Below are 18,853 nucleotides of genomic sequence, written 5' to 3' on the forward strand. Positions count from 1 at the left end.
GCATAAGAGATACCTCAAATCCATGTATTCCCCCCACCCACCCATTTCTCATTTCTAATCACCTTTTAAAAATACTTTGCATTAAATTAAGCCCCCCAAAAAAGTTTTTTCCCTACTGTTCGGCTCATTTTATAAACCAGGAGGTATTTTACGGGTGAGAAAAAAGTTTTTTTTCCCTACTGTTCGGCTCATTTTATAAACCAGGAGGTATTTTATGGGTGAGAATTGCTTCACAACCCCCACCCCCCCATGAGGCATCACTGTCTCCATTTGAGATGTATATTTCAAGTCATAATCTCAGCCTTTGCATCTCATTGCAGGCAGAGTGGCGTAGGACATGTAGCCAGAATATGGGCTTGAGTTTGAATTCCTCTGCAATGAGGCACTCTTTTTATTATTTCTTTGATAAATGTACGAGTCACCTTTCAGCCCAGGTAACTCAGCTTACCCACCCAGCAAGGTGACTTCAGTTAAAACTGCAATGATTTAAAAAACTCCGAAAACATTTTTTTAAACAATTCTAGAACTCTAAAAATAATTTAAAACTGTAAAACATCATCAATAGCAGTATTAAGAACAGAAGAAAATCTTAAGAAACACAGTGCAGAGTTAACACATTTAAGGGCACAATCCTATGCATGTTTAGACAGAAAGAAGTCCTACAACTCCCAGCATTCCGCAGCCAGCATGGCTAGGTGGGGAATGCTGAGAGTTGTAGGACTTCTTTCTGTCTAAATGTGCGTAGGATAGTGCCCTTAAAATACTAAAATTAGTATTTAGCACTGCCACGCAGAACAAAAAGTTTTAATAGCCCTTCTAAAACTGAATATGGAAGTGCCAGTCGAATGGCCTTAGGAAAAGAGTTCCAACAGTGGGGTGCTGCCACAGAGAAGGCCCTGTCCTGTCTTCCCACCAACCTAGCTGCTCTTGGCATTGGGACATACAGACGGGCCTCCAAAGAAGATCTTAAACTATAGGCAAGTTTACATGGGAGGAGGTGATCTTTCAGATACCTTGGCTCCAAGATGTTTAGGGCAGGTCTTGGGACACACAAATGCCAGAGAAGCACACATCAAAGTCTGACCTGAGCGATGCTACCGAAACAGCCTCACAGAGACCAACACTTCCTCTTTCCCCTAACTCCTGAGAGTCCCGCTAACACGGCTCGTGAGTATCCATGCTTCCAGCAGACGCAGGGGAGAAAGCGTGAAGACCTATAACACAATGTCCCACAAAAAGACACATACTCAGAAATGTTCAACTGCTGTGGCACAGCTGGGGATCATTTGCTACGGAGGATTCTATTAATCTGGGATTTAAATGGCTGCTTGGCAGGCTCACTTGCCCAGAGGGACCAAGCAGACACATGGCCAAGGTGCAATCGTAACTCGGAGGTGGGATCAATGGCAGGCAACCTGCATAGACAGACAGGATGTACTGTACCAAATCAGAACATTGAGAACCATGTAGCTCCGTCCCAGCTGGCCGTTACCTCTTCAAGGACCCGGGAAGAGAAAAGTATCTCCCACTATCCGAGATCTTTCCAAATGGAGGATGAACTTGGAACCTTTAGCATGCAAAGCACATGCTCCTCCACTGTTAAGCTGTGGCAGAGCACAGCTGCGCATTTTTGCCCAGGAGAACACAAAACTGCCGTATCCCGGTATTACCTTCGTCGCCTGGCAAAGGCTCTCCAGGACGTGAGGCGGACATTCCCCAGCCCTCCTTCCCCAAAACCATTGTCACTGAAGACGGAACCTGGGGCCTTCCGCGTGCAAAGCCTCTGCCGCTTTCCTCGCTGCATTACGAAGAACATGAGATCAGAAGAGCCCTGCTGGATCAGACCCAGGGTCCACCCAGTCCTGCTTTCTGTTCACACAGGGGCCAACCAGCTGTCGACCGGGAACCCACGAGCAGGACACGAGTGCAACAGCCCTGTTCCCCAGCAACTGGTATACACAGGCTCACTGCTTCTGGTACTGGAGGGAGCTCTCTTCTGCTTGGTTCATCTAGCCCAGTGTTGCCTGCTCTGACAGAGTTGCAGGTGGAGAAAAGTCCCTCGAAGCTGTGCTATCCACGATGCTGGTGCCATTGGCTGGTGTGCTTGGGTAGCTGCTGGGACAACACAGCCCCAGACCACACTTTGTTTATTTTTCCTTCATCACTCAGGTGGCTTGGTCTGGCCATTTAAATTCCCCCCAGTGTTGTGTCAGTCTGCAGCACTGCGGGGACTTAAAACGGTGGTTAGAATATTACCCAACGTTGCTCGGCCTGATGCTGCTGTGGTTACCCAGTAAACCTGCCAGGGCCCCCCGGCATGGTATGGAGTCCACCAGAGGCCGTTTCACCCCCGGTTAAGCCTGGAGCCAGCCCTGGAGACATGGAATCCTACAATTGGTAGGCTGTATTTTTATTTGTTTACTTTAATATTAGCAGGTATATACCGCCTCCTTTGCTAAAAAGCCACCAAGGCGGAGTACAATAATCTAAAACAAAATCTTAAAACAAGTTAAAAAACAAGAACATTAAGAAAACAGTAAAAAAAAATTAAAACTACATACTTTAAAAGGGTAAATTAAAAAGATGCATCTTCACACCAAGACAGTGTGGCCTTACCCACCTGTAAAGCCCACCTTACAGGGTCACTGGAAGGATTACCAAGAGGATGTATGCAAAATGGCTTGGAATTCTCAGTAAGTACTATATAAATGCACATTAATTACATTTATATCCCACCTTTCCTCCAAGAAGTTGACAGGGGTGTATTTTATCATCACAACACTGTGAGGCAGGTTAGACTGAGACACATTGGCCTATGGTCATGCAATGAGCTTCATAGCCAAGTGAGAATGTGGGCCCAGGTTCCTCCAGCGGCCCAACTCTGACCACTACACTGGTCCTCTATTAATCAGCATCATTATTATGATGACGAGAGGAGAAAGACCCCACAAATGGGCCTCTGCGGGTAACAGTGCCCTCAAAAGGGCCTCCCCTACAAACCTTAATACCTGGGCAGGTTCATAACAAGACAGACTTAGCCAAGTCCTAAGCCATTTAGGGCAGGGGTGGGCAGAAAGCAGATCTCCAGATGTTTTGGACTTTAACTCCCAGCATTCTTGACCACTGACCATGCTGGCAGGGGCTTTGGGGAGTCAAAGCCCCAAACAGCTGGAGATCTACCTTCTGCCCACCCTGGTTTAGGGCTTTAAAGGTTAAAACCAACACCTCGAATTGAGCCTTGAAAACAACTGGCAACCAGTACAGGTCTTTCAGGACAGGTATAATACGGTCCTGATCCCATGCACTGGTTAGCAGCTAGCTGCCACATTTTGCACCGAACGTAGCTTCCACGTGTTCTTCAAGGGTAGCCCCACGGAGGGTGGATTGCAGTAGTCTAAGCATGATATATGAAGCACTCTGGATTGGCTGAGCCCCATAAAGCACCAGAAGCCCAGCCTTCTGCCTTTGCCTGATCAACAGAGCTGTACCTTACAGGTGCTGCGCCTCAGGCTTCAGCAACAGATCTCGGGGGTCTTGGGGTCTGAGGAGACAGACACACACAGTCTAGGCCTGAACGTGGGAATAGTTCTGAGAGCCCCCCTCTTAAGGATGAGGCATTTCTTCCTATTCCAGCCCGTCCTGGCCTGCAAAAAGGGAGAGAGAGAGCCATTCACGCTGCCCTTTGCAGATCATTCTAGCTCAGCGTTGACCAAACACTGGACTTTTCTTCCCCCCACATGCGTGGGAGTTTTTGCTTCCAAACATTTTTTCTCTCCACAAAATATGACAACAGCTCCCAGTGATTCAGCAGAGAATCTATCAAGCACGTAAGTCTAACTTGAAAGGGTGCTGAAAGAAAAAGGGAGCAAGGAGAAAGGAGAAAGAGGAGAGGTTAAACTGTCCGAAGTACAGCAGTTTCTCACACTCCTGATTCGGCAACAGAACCTGAGCACAGAAAGCGTCCCTGAATCGCCACAAATTTGCTAGGGGAGCTGTAGGCAAGCCACACCTTTTCAGCATCAAGTATTCTCATCTGAGGATACTTGCCTACCTTACAGGGTCATCGGAAGGAACGGCGAGAGGATGCGAACAAAATGGCTTGGAATACTCAGGTTAACACTATATAAATGCACAATTTATTACATTTATATCCCACCTTTCCTCCAAGAAATTGACAGGGGCATATGTGGTTCTCCAGATTTTATCATCACAACGACACTGTGAGGCGGGCTAGATCGAGATACATTGGCCTACGGTCACCCAAAGAGATTCATAGCTGAGTGGGAATGTGGGCCCACATTTGGGGCCACAGCTCAGTGTGACAGAGCGCCTGCTTTGCATGCAGAAAGTCCCAGGTTCCATCCCCGGCTTCTGTAGGTAGGGCGAGGAAAGAATCTTGCCTGAAACCCCGGAGAGCTGCTGCCAGTCAGTGTCGACAATACTGGGCTAGATGGGCCAATGGTCTGACACAGTATAAGGCAGCTTCCTATGTTCTTATGTTCCTCCAGCGGCTCAGCTCTGACCACTACACTGGCTCTCTACTGATCATCATCATTATTAGTTTCTAAGACAGCAGCCTGACTTTAAAAAACATCGTTAACTACATCAGCATCAGCTAGTTCATGGAATAAATGTGCAGAAGTTTGCAGGTGGAGGAAAACACTATTTCTGAAGCAAGGAGCGTACTTGTTTTGTTTTTAGATGGGGTACGCATGTGTTACAGGAGAGTCACCCCATTTCTTCCTATCCTGGCAAGAGACAGGATAACGCTCTTAAGAGACAGGAGAAACAAGACAGGCTTTTAAGGTGATTTCTGAATAAGTACCCATATTAAAAACAGTACAATATGGATATATTCATATGGATATATTCATATACAGAATGGATATATTTGTCCGCCCAAATATATTCCTCCATTCCTGCCCAATTAATCTGCTGGTAGCTTTTCAATTGATTAATCAAACTGATTCAACCAAGGGGGTTGAAGCTCTTCCAGACAGAGGGCCAAATTTCACACCAAAAAACCTCCAGTATCTTTCTGCCAGTCCTTTGGAGAGGCAACTGAACCTTTTAGAATGGGGAAAAAAAACAGCACAAAAGCACCAATTGCAGTTGGAAATCACCAGAACCAGTGTGGTGTAGTGGTGAGAGTGTTGGACTGGGAGTCGGGAGATCTGGGTTCTAGTCCCCACTTGGCCATGGAAGCTCACCGGGTGACTTCGGGCCAATCAGAAACTCTCAGCCCAACCCACCTCACAGGGTTGTTCTTGTGAGGATAAAATGGAGGAGGATTATGTACGCCACTTTGGGTTCCTCAAGAAGGAAACAAGGTGGGATATAAATGTAATAAACAAACAAACAAACTGATGATTGGTCGGGGAAAGAGGTGGGATCAGCGAAAGCAGCGTGGAACCCTCAAGGGTTGGATTTGGCCCCTGGAAGTTTTGCACCTCGAGATTAAACATTGCAGCCCTATTATTTTCCACCATCCACCTCTCAAGCTAACTGGGCCACACTTTCTCAATAGGCTGCCAGAGGGCTGACTTGCCCCACCCACCGAAAGGACTCAACCCCAGACCCCCAAGAAACTAAGGCTCAGGAACCCCAAACCCATTGTTGTGCAACACTGCACAACAGCCAACCTGAGAAAAGAGAACAAAAATCTTTCTCCCAATTCCCTCCAGAGTGACCCTGAGCGCTATATAAATCGCCCCCAGCCCTGGAGAAAAGTTCCTTTGAATCAGCAACCCAGATTTTTGCCTGCTGCCAGAGTCTAATCTGCATACACCAGCCAATGCTGCTAAACCCAGCACCAAGGCCCCGGGCGGTGGTGATGGTGGAGTGGGGAGGGGAGGGGAGGGGAAAGGCTGGGATTCTACCAGGAATACTTGGACAGTATGTTCCCGCTGTGCCATTCAGGTTTGGAACATGCCAGTTGCACACCAGTGAGAAAAACAGATGCTCACAGGGTCGGACGAAACAGGGAGGAGGAGGGACTCTCCCCAAGAAATTGCACACAGCTGCTGGGGCTGCTAATCAGCACGGTCTCCAGGGACCTCGGCCTACTGTTACCACCACATCAGGAAACAGCCAATAATGCCCCATCTGTCGCTAGTTTTAGTATCGGCTGGTGGCATGGAGAAGGAAGCTCCCAATCTGATTCTAGAAAGAACGGCTGGCCTGCCACCATCACCTCGTCCTCCTCTCCACCTGCCGCACCTGTGCAAGACCTACGTCCTCCACAGTAACAGGGCCTGCTGGCACTCACAAGTCCCAAGAGTATCAAAAGCAGCCCAATGCTCAGCGGTCAAATGTGAGCCTCGGGCCCCACCGCCCTCCCCCAAGCAACAGCATTAGCTTGCTGTGTATGTTTCCTAAAATGTGGATTTCCACCATGAGCGCATTTGAGGGCGGCTTACAAGTTCCGATACAAAAGCTTGCCAACGGTAAATGACAAGGAGGGTTAAGACAATTCTCCAAAGCATGGTAAGCAACACAAGATACAGGTAACCGGCAGCATGCATTACTGTTAAAAGCTTGGGCAAACGAGACAGACTCTCTCCAGCACCTAGAAGAATGCTGTGCCCATGGGCTGTGTCTGCCGTTGGCGGGGGATCTGGGGGCCGCACAAACACATGCAAGATCACTGGGGGGGGGGAGGGTACTTTGGAGTCGCTGACGGGGAAGCTAAAGCCTCCCACAGCATACCCAAAGAGCATTGCTGTTATCGGTGCTACAATGGGCAATGCCAATCGGCAATTTGCAGGGGAGGAATTTGGCAGTAGCAGCACCATGAGGGAGCATGGGGCGGAGGGGTCGCATGTGAGCTACGGGCTGTGCACCCCAGATCCAGAAGTTAGCAATGACGAAGGCTGCAAGAGGAAATCATGGGTCAGGGGCCCGATGAAGTTGGCCCCTCAGTGCCCAGAAGCAAGATAGAAACGGAAAGAAGTATTTGAGCAATGGGAGAAATGCATTCGCCACAGTAATGCTCAGTTAACAGCCTGCCGCTGTCGATAGCTGGAAGGGGTACAGACATTTCTGGACAGTCTCCAAGGGCAGCCCCACATGTTGCAATGATCATGCTGACGTTCATGAATACAAGACCGTTTTACTTTGGCCATCTCAAGGACCCGAAAGGGAGAAAAAGGAGCCCATCCGTTTCCAACTCAGTGGTTGCCTGGACATACTTCATACATGCTGCAGGGCAAGTGATGTTTTATAAACCAGCTATATGAATGTGCACTAGAGAAATAATAAAGAAGGAGCAAAAGAAGAAAAGCAAAGTGTACTACGGTCTTCCTGGAGACGCTTGCTGAACAGGTCTGTATTACAATTTGCAGAAAGGTGTGAGTAACAGTAGCCAACTTGAACCTTGAACATCTGGGTTCAACTCTCTGCTCAGCCACAACCTATCTAGGCACCGATCCCCTTCCTGGTTGCAAAGTTCCAGCAAAAGCTGATCTTCAAAGATACCACTGCACCACTAAACTGGTTGTTGCCTTTAAGAGAAAAGACGTGGGGGGGTGGGGGTTGCAGGGAGAAGAGAATTACCACTGTACAGATTCCTCCATCAAATGAGAGTCTGTGTTGTAGTGGCAAGAGTGTTGGACTGGGAGCCGGGAGATCCGGGTTCTAGTCCCCACTCGGCCATGGAAGTTCACCGGGTGACTTTGGGCCAGTCACAGACTCTCAGCCCAACCCACCTCACAGGGTTGTCGTTGTGAGGATAAAATGGAGAGGAGGAGGATAATGTAAGCCGCCTTGGGTTCCTTGCAAGAGGAGAAAAGGCAGGGTATAAATGCAATAAAATAAATAAATAAATAAATAAAAATAACAAAACCAAACAGGTAACCATCACTACATCTGGTAGCAGAGAACTCCACTATATAATGCTGTGTGGAGGACTTCCCTTGGTCTGTCCTGAATCTCCCACCCGTCAGCTTCATGGGATGATGACCCCACTGCGTTCTAGTATTATGAGAGAGGGAGGAAAACATTTCCCTATCCCTTTCTGCACACTAGGCACCCTCTCCCACAATAGAACCCAAAGGGGTTGTCCCATGACGCCAAATGATGGGAAATTCAGGACAGATAAAAGGAAGGACTTCGTCACACAGCACATAGTCCAACTATGGAATTTGCTACCAGAGGATGTGGTGAAAGCTGGCAATTTTGGATGGCTTTAAAAGGGGATTAGACAAATTAACAGAGGAATTTAACAGGAACAAGAGGGCATCATGCTCCTACTTGTGGGTTCACTGTGGGAACAGAAAGCTGGCCTAAGTAAGCAAGGGGTGGGCAACTTGTTTTGGACTACAACTCCCATCAGCGCTAGCCAGCACAGCCAACAGGGAGGGCTGAAAGGAGTTGTCACCCTCCAGATGTTTTGGCATAGAATTTATCTACCCCGTGATGTGAGCCTTTGGTCCAATCCAGCAGGGTTCTTCTTTACGTACCTATGACAGCTATTAGCTAAATGGAAACCTTCCCGTTCAGAGACAGATGTAAAAATTTCAGGGAATTTTGAGCCCATGGGGAAAGAAACGGGTTTTTTTCTGGGGATGCCAGAAAAAAATGGAAATTGGGGGGGGGGGATAAAAAATAAGCAATACTTATTTTTTTAGCACTCTTTACAGATCTAAAGTCACTTCGTTGCTTTATGACAGCCTTCCCAACCTGGTGCCTTCCAGACTTCAGCTCCTATCAGCCTCAGGCAGGATGGCCAGCGGTCAGGAATGCTGGCCACTGTAGCCCGAAACATCTGTAGGGCACCAGGTTGAGGAAGGCCGTGTTAGGAATGTAAAGCAGCCTGTATGTTCCCGGAGTTATTTTATGTATGACTTAGTTTGCTCATAAATCATTATATTTTAAAACCTTTGAAAGTAAATTTAGGAAATTTGTAATTATTGTTTGAACAGATTAGAACTACATTAAATGACTGCTAGAGCATCAGAAACACAGGACTCTACAGAACACAACCCAAGCACATTTACTGTCGAGAATGCACAATAGTGACTCTACTCACATGCTGGGAAACTGAGCATAAATATCTATCAGTAAACTATATTTTCGATCAATAATTTTAGTAAGGAATGAAAGAAGTAACTATGCTGGGAATCTTATAAAAAAAAACATTTTCCTCAGGGCGTAATTATTTCCAGACATTTTACATCTCCAGTCTTTCTATAAAAGTGTTCTAACTACACAGATTTTAGGAATCATTTTGGGGGGAGTAAAGGCTGGGTAACAATATTTAAATACTTCGTCTTACCTTCTAAAAGAAAATATTTCATAATCCAAAGCTGTTCAATTTTTCGGGGGGAAAACAAAGACGGTCCTTGGGGAAAAAAATGTTTTTTTCCCAAATTTTTCCGGTTTCTTTTTGGGCCTTCACATCAATAAGTTTACCCCCAAAGTACCAGCTGCTGGGGATAAAACAATGTGCCTGCCCCCTGAAGTTTCCAGGGGTATGTGGCTGGCCATGTAGGAAACAGGATGATGGGCTGGATGGGCCTTGTGGATGTGACCCAGCTATAAATTATTGTAACTGGAGGGAACCTCCACAGTCAGAAGCAGTCCATCTCCGCTCTCAGCAGCACCTGATATTCAAGCAGGGAGGGCCCTGCTCACAAGCTTCACAGAAGAATCGGCCTGGCTGCTGCCGAAAACTAGACAGACCTTTTGGCCTAATCCAACAACATCTTGAGGGCTGCAAGTTTCCTGCCCCTGCTGTAATACTTTCAGGAGCAACATTTAATTTCATTTATTATAATAATTCTATAGCCAAACATAGCCAAAGTGCTCTGGGCGGTTCAAAAAAATTAAAAACCATTACAAACCATTATATAAAATATAAAAACCATTCACATTATGACAAATAAACAAATAACACAAACAACAACAATATATATCTAAAACAAAAACAATCAAGAGACTCATTATACAATGCCAAATGCCTGAGAGAAGAGGGCCGAAAAGATGACAATGCTGGCGCCAAGAAGGCCTCATCGGGGAGATTATACCACAAATGGGGAGCCACCACCAAAAAGGTTGCCACCCTCCGAGCCTCCCTCAGAGTAGGCTCCTGGGGAGAGAGATTCTCCAACTCAGCTCAGGACTCAGATGCTCTTAGCAATCCACTGAGTCAGTCATTTACTAATTTCAGTGAGCAGTGAGCCCTGAGTGGGCTGGAGGAACAGAGGGAAATTTCTTCCAAATGATGACAATGAGACGGGGGGGTGGTGTTTTGGGGTGGGAGGAATGCTTTCTGCAGGGAGAGGCGCGGGTTCAATAACTTTCACACCTCTCCAAAAGACAGCTGTTTTGGTGCTGCTTTTTTTTAGTGACTAAAGATAGATGAGCGGAAAACGAGATGCTGTGGTTGGTGGCTGGTGGCCATGAACCAAGCTCAGCCCCTCTATGATACCCGCACGGATCTTTCTAACAGAAGCAGGAGCTGTTCAACTCTTGAACGGCAGTTTTCAAACATTCCGCTGAGGATTTCAGGACAGATCCAGAAGGTATCCGCTCAGTGTATGCGGGGCACCCGTCAGCGCATTGTGCCTCAGCATTGTCCCACGTGAACCAAAAGCGCCCCAAAGACCCACCCACATCTGCACACTGCAGAGTGGACAAGCCATCTCCCCCCCCCAAATCCCCCCCCATCACTGGCTTTCTCCCTGAGGAACAGCCAATAAGCATTTTCTGCAATTCTAGAAGACAAACATGAAAGCCACCAGTCTAAATAAGTATTTTAAAGAATAATACTCACCTAGAGTAGCACTGTGGCATTACTGATGGGGTGGGGTGGGGTGGGGGATCACCTATTTAACATTGGCCGTTTCTCACGCCAGACAAATCTTTTTCCAGCCAGCTTCAGGAGAGAAGGGAATCAGCCAGAAACAGAAATGATTGTACCACCCACATGTTTCCTGCCGTCTCCTTTCTCCTCTCAAAAAGTGCTTTTTCTGCCTCAGCCAACTCACAGGAACAAGCAAGAAGAAGTGAATGGATAGGCCCTTGTTCTGTCTAGAGAGGCAGCAACTGTATTGCGGTACAGCCTCTGTTTTGGACGCGCCTCTCTTGCACATTTGCGGCAGTGAAGTTCACACAGAGAGACTCCACCGCTCCGTTTTTCAAACTTTTTGCCTCTCACATTGACTGGTCTGCTGGAGAATTGGTTTACGTCTGCCACGGAACGCCACAATGATTCGGAGGATTCTGGGGGTATGTGCACTCTCACAGGTGGTGCACTAGAATGGAGAGTACGTCAGAACATATCCAATGTTCCCCTATGCCTGCACATGACAGGGGAAATCCCACAGCACTGGGCAACCCCTTTTGTGGGGGCGGGAGGAAGCTCAATTTCCATGACCGTGCTTCTCCTCGAGGAACCCCCCAGAACACAGCTTGAAAGTGCGTTTTTGTAAGGTTATTATTGAGAAATGACATTTGCACAGACATGTGACAACCACAGTAAGTTACGTCAGAGAAGATGCTAGCGTTCATGTCATAAGAACGTAAGAAGAGCCCCCCTGGGTCAGACCCAGGGCCCATCTAGTCCAGCATTCTGCTCACACAGTGGCCAACCAGCTGTCGACCAGGAGCCCACAAGCAGGACACGAGTGCCACAGCACCCTCCCGCCCATGTTCCCCAGCAACTGGTGTACATAGGCTCACAGCCTATGGTACTGTAGGTAGCGCATAGCCATCAGGACTAATAGCCATCGATAGCCTTCTCCTCCGTGTATTTGTCCAACCCCCTTTTAAAGCCATCCAAATAGGTGGCCATCACTATATCCTGTGGTAGCGAATTCCATAGTTTAACTCTGCGCTGTGTGAAGACATTCCTTTGATCTGTCCCAAATCTCCCACCAATCAGCTTCATAAGTTCTAGTATTTTGAGAGAGGGGGAAAAATGTCTCCCTCTCCACATTCTCCACCCCATGCATAATTTTGTAGACCTCTCATGTCTCCCCTGACCCTCCTTTTCCCCCAAGCTAAACAATCCCAGCTGTTGTAACATTCTCTCATTAAGGGAGATGCTCCAGCCCCGCAATCATTTTAGTTGCCATTTTCTGCACTTTTTCCAGCTACATAAAAACTACATATTTCTGAGTTTCTTCCGCACTGTGCACGTGTATGGGGGACGGGCGGGGGGGGGGGTATCCTCTCACACATATGTCTCTCATGCAGACAAAGAGCAACCAAGTTGCGACATAGACTTTCCTGCCTCAGAAACAACTCCTAATGCAGTTTTAAATGCCTCCATGGCATTAGAAAGAAGTTACTGTCTTACATGCTTAAATGCTTTTAAGCTGAACCACAGATTCAAATGCAGGATGATCAAGGGGAGACAGAGCCATAATGCTCGGACAAAGTCACCATCTCTCAGCCTAAAGCTATCTCACAGACTTCTCAGAAGGATAATAGCAGAAGCAAATTTCTGCCCCAAGGACCTTACAGTCTAAATTTTGATAGTGGGGAGACAAAAGGCAGCTTTGATGGGAGAGAGGGGCAATACACACAATAACTTGTCTGAATGTTTTTTTCTTCAGATTTGGGAAATGCTTTGAGCTTCCTCAGCTCAAATCTTCCTAACTGAAGGGGGCTGCTCCCATACGTCTTTATTCCCTGGTTTCAGAACTTCCTCTCCTCCCTGTTTTATTTTTAAAGCTATCCTCCAAAGTTCTCTGGAAGGAGAAAAGAAAAAAAAAACTTACTTCCTGGTCAATGGTTTTGCTAGGATTCACACGCTTTAGTTATGAGCTTCAGAAATGACTCACCAGGAAAACAATAAAAAATAAAACCAAGAAACCACCTTTGTGAATACATTTATGGGTACTTATTTGGGGGGGGGGTGTTATATACAATTACCCTACCAGATTGCTTTAAAATCTGCCACAAACTCACTTAACAGCCAACGCACATAACAAGTTCATCCTTGGAAATTAGAAATATTATACATAGACCAAAGCACCCAAACAGGCTATAGTGGGAGGTCCCATTCCCTGGAGAACCTGCCAACCAAGGCAGGGGTGGCTGGGGAAAGCGAAGAGTAAGACTCATTGTATACCACGCCATAAGACATTTTGGTTTCCAACAGCCACCAAAGCAAAAGGAGATTTTGGTTTATAAACTCAGATAGAAAAATGTGTTCACTCTGCTAACACATAATAAAACGATTCTAAACTGACATGCAAAACTCAGTTCCACATCTACCACCGTTTGCATCTCACAAAATCATTCTCTAGTTTGCAACAGAGGCTGAACAAAGCAAACCAAGGTCTTTTGGGGGTGGGGGAGTGAAGGAGAGGAGGCAATGGACCAGCAAGCCGCATGGATCTCCCCTGTATTAAAAAAAAACAAAGGCAGACTAGGAAACGACAGGATCACAGTGAGAAAGAACTGGGAGGACGGGGAACCCTCCCCCCCAAACACCATTGCAACAGTTGGTGGGGGGGTTGGTGGGGGGGGGAAGGAACAAAACAGAAAGTCCTAAATTTGTATAGATATCATCAGGGACGGGGAAGAAAAACGGAAGGCCTGATCTAGCTGGGTCCAAGGTATGTACCTCATACAATAAGGCAGAGGGAAAATATGTAGTCCTTTCTCTTTTTTTCCACCTGCCTTTAAAACGTACCATCTACAATTGTGTGGAGACACCCCTCCCCACCCCCAGCACTAAAAAAAAAAGTCTTGCTGGGATATTTTTAAATATGTCACTCTGTCTCCTTTTCTTTCTCTTTCTCTCTGTCTCCCCCCCCCAACCATCACTTTTTTTCCTTTTGCATAAACACACCCTTATGGAGACTGCTAACCTTTTGCTTTGAAAAAGGAATGGGGGAGCCAGTTCCCACTGGAAAATAAAAGGAAAAAAGAAACACACTCATCATAAAATAACTAGGGTTCAATTCTTTGCATGGAATCGTTTCCTTCTTTTTGCAAATAAATAACCATATTAAAATGCAACCTTCCCAACTATAACCACCACCACTGGGCACAATCCATTCCCCTCCCCCACTTTTTTATTGCAAAATAAAGTTTTTTAAAAAAAAAACAACAACAGCCCAGCACTGAAAATATAGTCAATTTAAATATGCCCATGGCACACAATTGCTTCGCTTCCTCTGAAAATATAATTAATTTAAATATGCCCACGGTACACCGTGACTTCCCTTCCTTTTCCAAACAATAAAACAAAATCAAAGACAAACCTTCCATCCGCACAATCCCCCTCCCCGCCACACACACAAAATTCACTTTTTACTGAGGTTTTTTTAAAGGCCTTTTAGAACCGGGCACTGTTTGGAAGGGGTGCATTAATATGCATTTAAACTGGACGCAAACAAATGCAAAAATAGGAAAGGTTGCTTGCAATGGGGGCAGGGAGGAACAGCCTGGAAGAACATGGGGAGGAAAAAACAAGCATAAGGTACCTTCTTGCTCACAACCCTCATACACAAAATTCGGGTGGGGTGGGGGGAGGAAGACAAAGCAACATGGCAAGTCATCCCCCCCCCACACACACACACCTCTTCCAAGTTCAGCCCATTCCCCATTAAGCCTCCCCTCCCTCCCAAATTCTACCCCCCCAAAATGAGAAGCACAAACCTCTGTGTGCACTTGGGGGTGGGGTGGGGGTTGCAAGAAGACCCATGTAGACACCCCCCTTTAAACGCCCACCCCTGCAAAGTGGAACTTCCTCCTTCCTCCCCCCCTCAATTTCTTGCACCAGTGGCCCTCCCCCCCTCCCATAAAATGATGCAAAGGTATCCCCCTCCCCAGAAAGGACTGGGCACCAGCAGAATTAGGACCCCCCCCAACAACCCCCCCTCCCCAACTGAGCCCCCCCACACCCAGATGGCTCACCTGGGTGGGCTGCCCCTGCACCTGGCTCTTCAGGGGTGGGGGCCCAGGGGCCTGCCCCCCGCCAGGTCCTCCATCTCCCGCTGCTGCCTCTTTAAACCCCTTATTTGTCTCTCTCCTCCCAAGCAGGCAGAGAGCAACGCCTTTGCGCCAGCGGCGTAAGGCCCAGCGGCGCCCTATGGCGCTGACGTCACGCCGCCGGCGCAACCCGCGTTGGTGAATAGCGGGCTCCGCTCCAGGAGCTTAGGCGACTCTCGCCTTCTCTCTATGTCTGGCCCTACAGGGGGGCCCTCCCGTAAGGAGATTTTAGCGCACGCGCAGAAGGGACGGGAGGAGGGAGGAGGGAGGAGGGAGGAGGGAGGAGGGAGGAGGGAGACGGGCAAAGAGTTGAAGACGTGGTGGCTCTTTCACGCGGACTTCCGGTTGTCCAGCGGGATCGTCCACGTGCGGGACAAAAAGCACAGGCGTGGGCGTAAATAAAATTATTTATTTATTTATTCATTCATTCATTCATTCATTTCATTTCTATACCGCCCAATAGCCGAAGCTCTCTAAAATAAGTATCTTTAAAAATAAAATAAAATGTGAAATAAATAATTCTAAAACAATAAAATTGTACAATATGATAATAAAATCATAGTATTTTTATTTTATTTATTTCTATGGGCTTTTTTTTTTTTTTTTAGTACTATCTTGCCCTGCAGCTAACAGGTCTCAGGGCAACATCCAATAAAAACAAATAAAATCCATATAAATCAAATCAAAACATAAAAATAATAAAAATTTGAGTATTTAAATGTAAATATTAATGTAAATATTTTAAATTAATATTTAAGTTTAATTAATTAAAAACAATAAATTAAAAGCAGCAGATGCTAAATAACAATAATAATTATAGCAAGAAGAAGAAGAAGAGCTGTGCTGGATCTGACCAAGGGTCCATCTAGTCCAGCATTCTGTTCACACAGTGGCCAAACAGCTGTCAACTGGGAAACCACAAGCAGGACATGACTGCAACAGCATTCTCCCACCCATGTTCCCCAGCAGCTGGTGTACACAGGCATACTGCCTTGGATACTGGAGGTAGCGCAGAGCCATGAGGACTAGTAACCATTGATAGCCTTCTCCTCCAGGAATTTGTCCAACCCCCTTTTAAAGCCATCCAAATTGGTGGCCATCACTACATCCTGTGGTAGTGAGTTCCATAGCTTAACTCTGCGCTGTGTGAAGAATTCCTTCCTTTTATGTGTCCTGAATCTCCCACCAGTTTCATGGGATGGTTGCACTGGGTTCTAATATAATGAGAGGGGGAGAAAAATGTATTCTTAGCCACTTTCTCCACACCAGGCATAATTTTGTACACCTCTGTCATGTCTCCCCTTATTTGCCCTCCCCCCCCCCCCCTTAAGCTAAACAGTCCCAGACACTGGGAAGTTGCTCCAGACCCTTGATAATTTCACCTGCCCTTTTCTGCACCGTTTCCCACTCTATAATATCCTTTTTAACTGGGAAGTTGCTCCAGACCCTTGATAATTTCACCTGCCCTTTTCTGCACCGTTTCCCACTCTATAATATCCTTTTTAACATGTGTTGATCAGAACTGTATACAGTATTCTAAGTGTGGTTGCACATAGATTTGTACAAGGGCAGTACGATGTGGGCAATTTTATTCTCAATTTCTTTCCTAATCATGCCTAACATGGAATTTGCCTTTTTCACAGCAGCTGCACACACATTTACATCAACCTGTCCACCACAACCCCAAGATCTCTTTCTTGATCAGTTCCTCAGATCCCATCAGTGTGTACTTGAAACTGGGAATGTTTCCCAGTTTACGTGTCTACATTTTTTGTAAAGTGTCTCTTTACACTTGCTTACATTGAACCATACGTTTCGTTTTAATGCCCATTCTCCCAGTTTGGAGAGATCCCTTTGGAACCCTTCTCAAACCTCTTTTTGTTTTAATCACCTAAATAATTTCCCTGTGGAACCCTATTGTTTACATCCTGGGAGCTGTAGGAATGCTGGGAGCTGCTGGACTTTTTTCTGCCTAAACATGCCTAGGATTGCGCCCTTAAGACTGCACCTGTTGAATTCTGCTCTGCTGTGCACTCTGAAGGAAACTGTGTGGCCTAAATCTCCCCAAAGTGATCAGCCTGTGACTGGGGTGTGTCAGTTCAAAATACTCAAACAACTGAACACTCCACTGCACAAGAATCCCCCACAGCTAGAAAATAATTGTGTCAAGAATTGCCCTAGTCTGGGTTTCTTCCTGACTATTCAAGGTGCAGGAAACTTTTTATATATTTATTGAGACGTAAGAGCATTCAGTCATACGAGCAGCCTGAAGCGGTACAGCCCTGATGCATACCGGCCACTTTGGGAAGAACAAGGCCTTCTTTGGCAAGAAGGACTTGCCAAACTATACCGCACTTGCGAGAGCCAGTGTGATGCAATGGTTAGAGCATCAGACTGGGAGCTGGGAGATCCGGGTTCTAGTCCCCACTCGGCCATGGAAGCTCACTGGGTGACTTTGGGCCAGTCACAGACTCGCAGCCCAACCTACTTCACAGGGTTGTTGTGAGGCTCAAATGGAGAGGAGGATTATATACGCCGCCTTGGGTTCCTTAAAGTGGGGAAAAGGCAGGATAGAAATGTAATAAATAAATAAATAATAAAGTAGTATGTCAGTATCATTAATGCCTTCGTACAAATCTACGGGACCACTACACTTAGAATGCCGTGAACAGTTCGCCAGACCTCGGAAAGGATAGCGCAGAGCAAAAAAGGGTGCAGAAAAGGGCAACCTAAATGATAAAGTGGCTAGAGCAGCTCCCCAAGGATGAAAGATTACATTTTCTCCCTCTCTCAAAATACTGGAACCCAGTGGGGTCGTCCCATGAAGGTGGTTGATGGGAGATGCAGGACAGATCAAAGGAAGGGCTCCTTCACACAGCGTATGCTTAAATTATGGAATTTGCTACCCCAAGATGTGGTGATGTCTGTGAACACAGGCGGCTCTAAAAGGCGACTAGACAAAGTCATGGAAGATTATCAGTGACAGGCTCATTGCCTCCACACTGGAGGTAATATATAGCTAATGCACACCAGCTGCTGGGGAACATGGGCAGGAGGGTGCTGTTGCATTCATGCCCTCCTTGTGGGCTTCTCATGGGCAGCTGGTCGCGCACCATGTGAACAGAATGCTGGATGAGAGGGGCCTTTGGTCTGATCCAGTATGATTATGTTATTCCAAAGCACTGCAAGCTACAATAAATCTGTGAGACTTTAAAACACTACAAAGGACCGGTGGGAGTGGTCTGGGGTTTCTTGGTTGTTTGTTTTGCGGCAAAAGCTCTTTCTCTCCCTATTCCCGGCTGCATTATTCAAAGTTTTGCATGAATTCTTCTGGGCTTCCACCCCTCTTAAGGAGGCGTCTAATCGAATCCGGAAGTCATGGCTGTTTGGAACGCTAGCTTCTTCTTTTTTTTTACCTCTCTCCTTGGGGCAAGGAAGAAGGGACGACGTAAAGCGCGCTTGAGAATCCAGCGGTTCAAAGTGGGAGGAGCTGGGCGGGAAAGCAGGTTTTGCGGCAGCGAGGGATTTGCGGTAGCGTCGGGACTTACGGCAACCCCTTAACTCTTTCCTTTCCAGATGTTTTTCATCTCTCCCAACAACAGAGGTTTGAATGGATTTAGGAGGAAAATCTACTCATGCTTTTATATTCCCAAAGAAAAATAGTTTCCAAGCAGACTCTTTCTTCAAAGCTTACAAGCAATCCTTTCCTTTTGTTTTATCCCATAAGCCAGTATTTCGAGATAGGCTGCTACTGTCCAAGGAGGCTCCATTTTAAACTAAGCTACCCATCAACCATGATTTCATTAATTTATTTGTTACATTTATATCCCACCTTTTTCCCTCTTGCAAAGAACCATAGGTGGCTTACAAGTTCCTCCTCCGCCTCTCCATTTTATCTGCACAA

General features: G+C 46.5%; 1 protein-coding gene across 6 annotated transcripts in view; it reads right to left on the reverse strand.

Annotated features, from left to right (window-relative positions):
• The window catches only part of CSNK1G2 (casein kinase 1 gamma 2), a 77,087-nt gene extending 61,919 nt beyond the window's left edge, over positions 1-15,168 (reverse strand). For 3 of the 6 annotated variants that reach the window (XM_084826422.1, XM_084826418.1, XM_084826420.1), the window contains exon 1: positions 14,875-15,168. The gene's annotated coding sequence lies outside the window, so the exon portion shown is untranslated. The remainder of the gene's footprint in view (positions 1-14,874) is intronic. The other 3 variants (XM_084826421.1, XM_084826423.1, XM_084826415.1) reach the window with 3 other exon arrangements.
• Between the last annotated feature and the right edge of the window lie 3,685 nt (positions 15,169-18,853).

This window comes from Heloderma suspectum, chromosome Z (assembly GCF_057233095.1).
Source record: "Heloderma suspectum isolate Gila_16-S chromosome Z, 16-S_ref, whole genome shotgun sequence".
NCBI lineage: Eukaryota > Metazoa > Chordata > Lepidosauria > Squamata > Helodermatidae > Heloderma > Heloderma suspectum.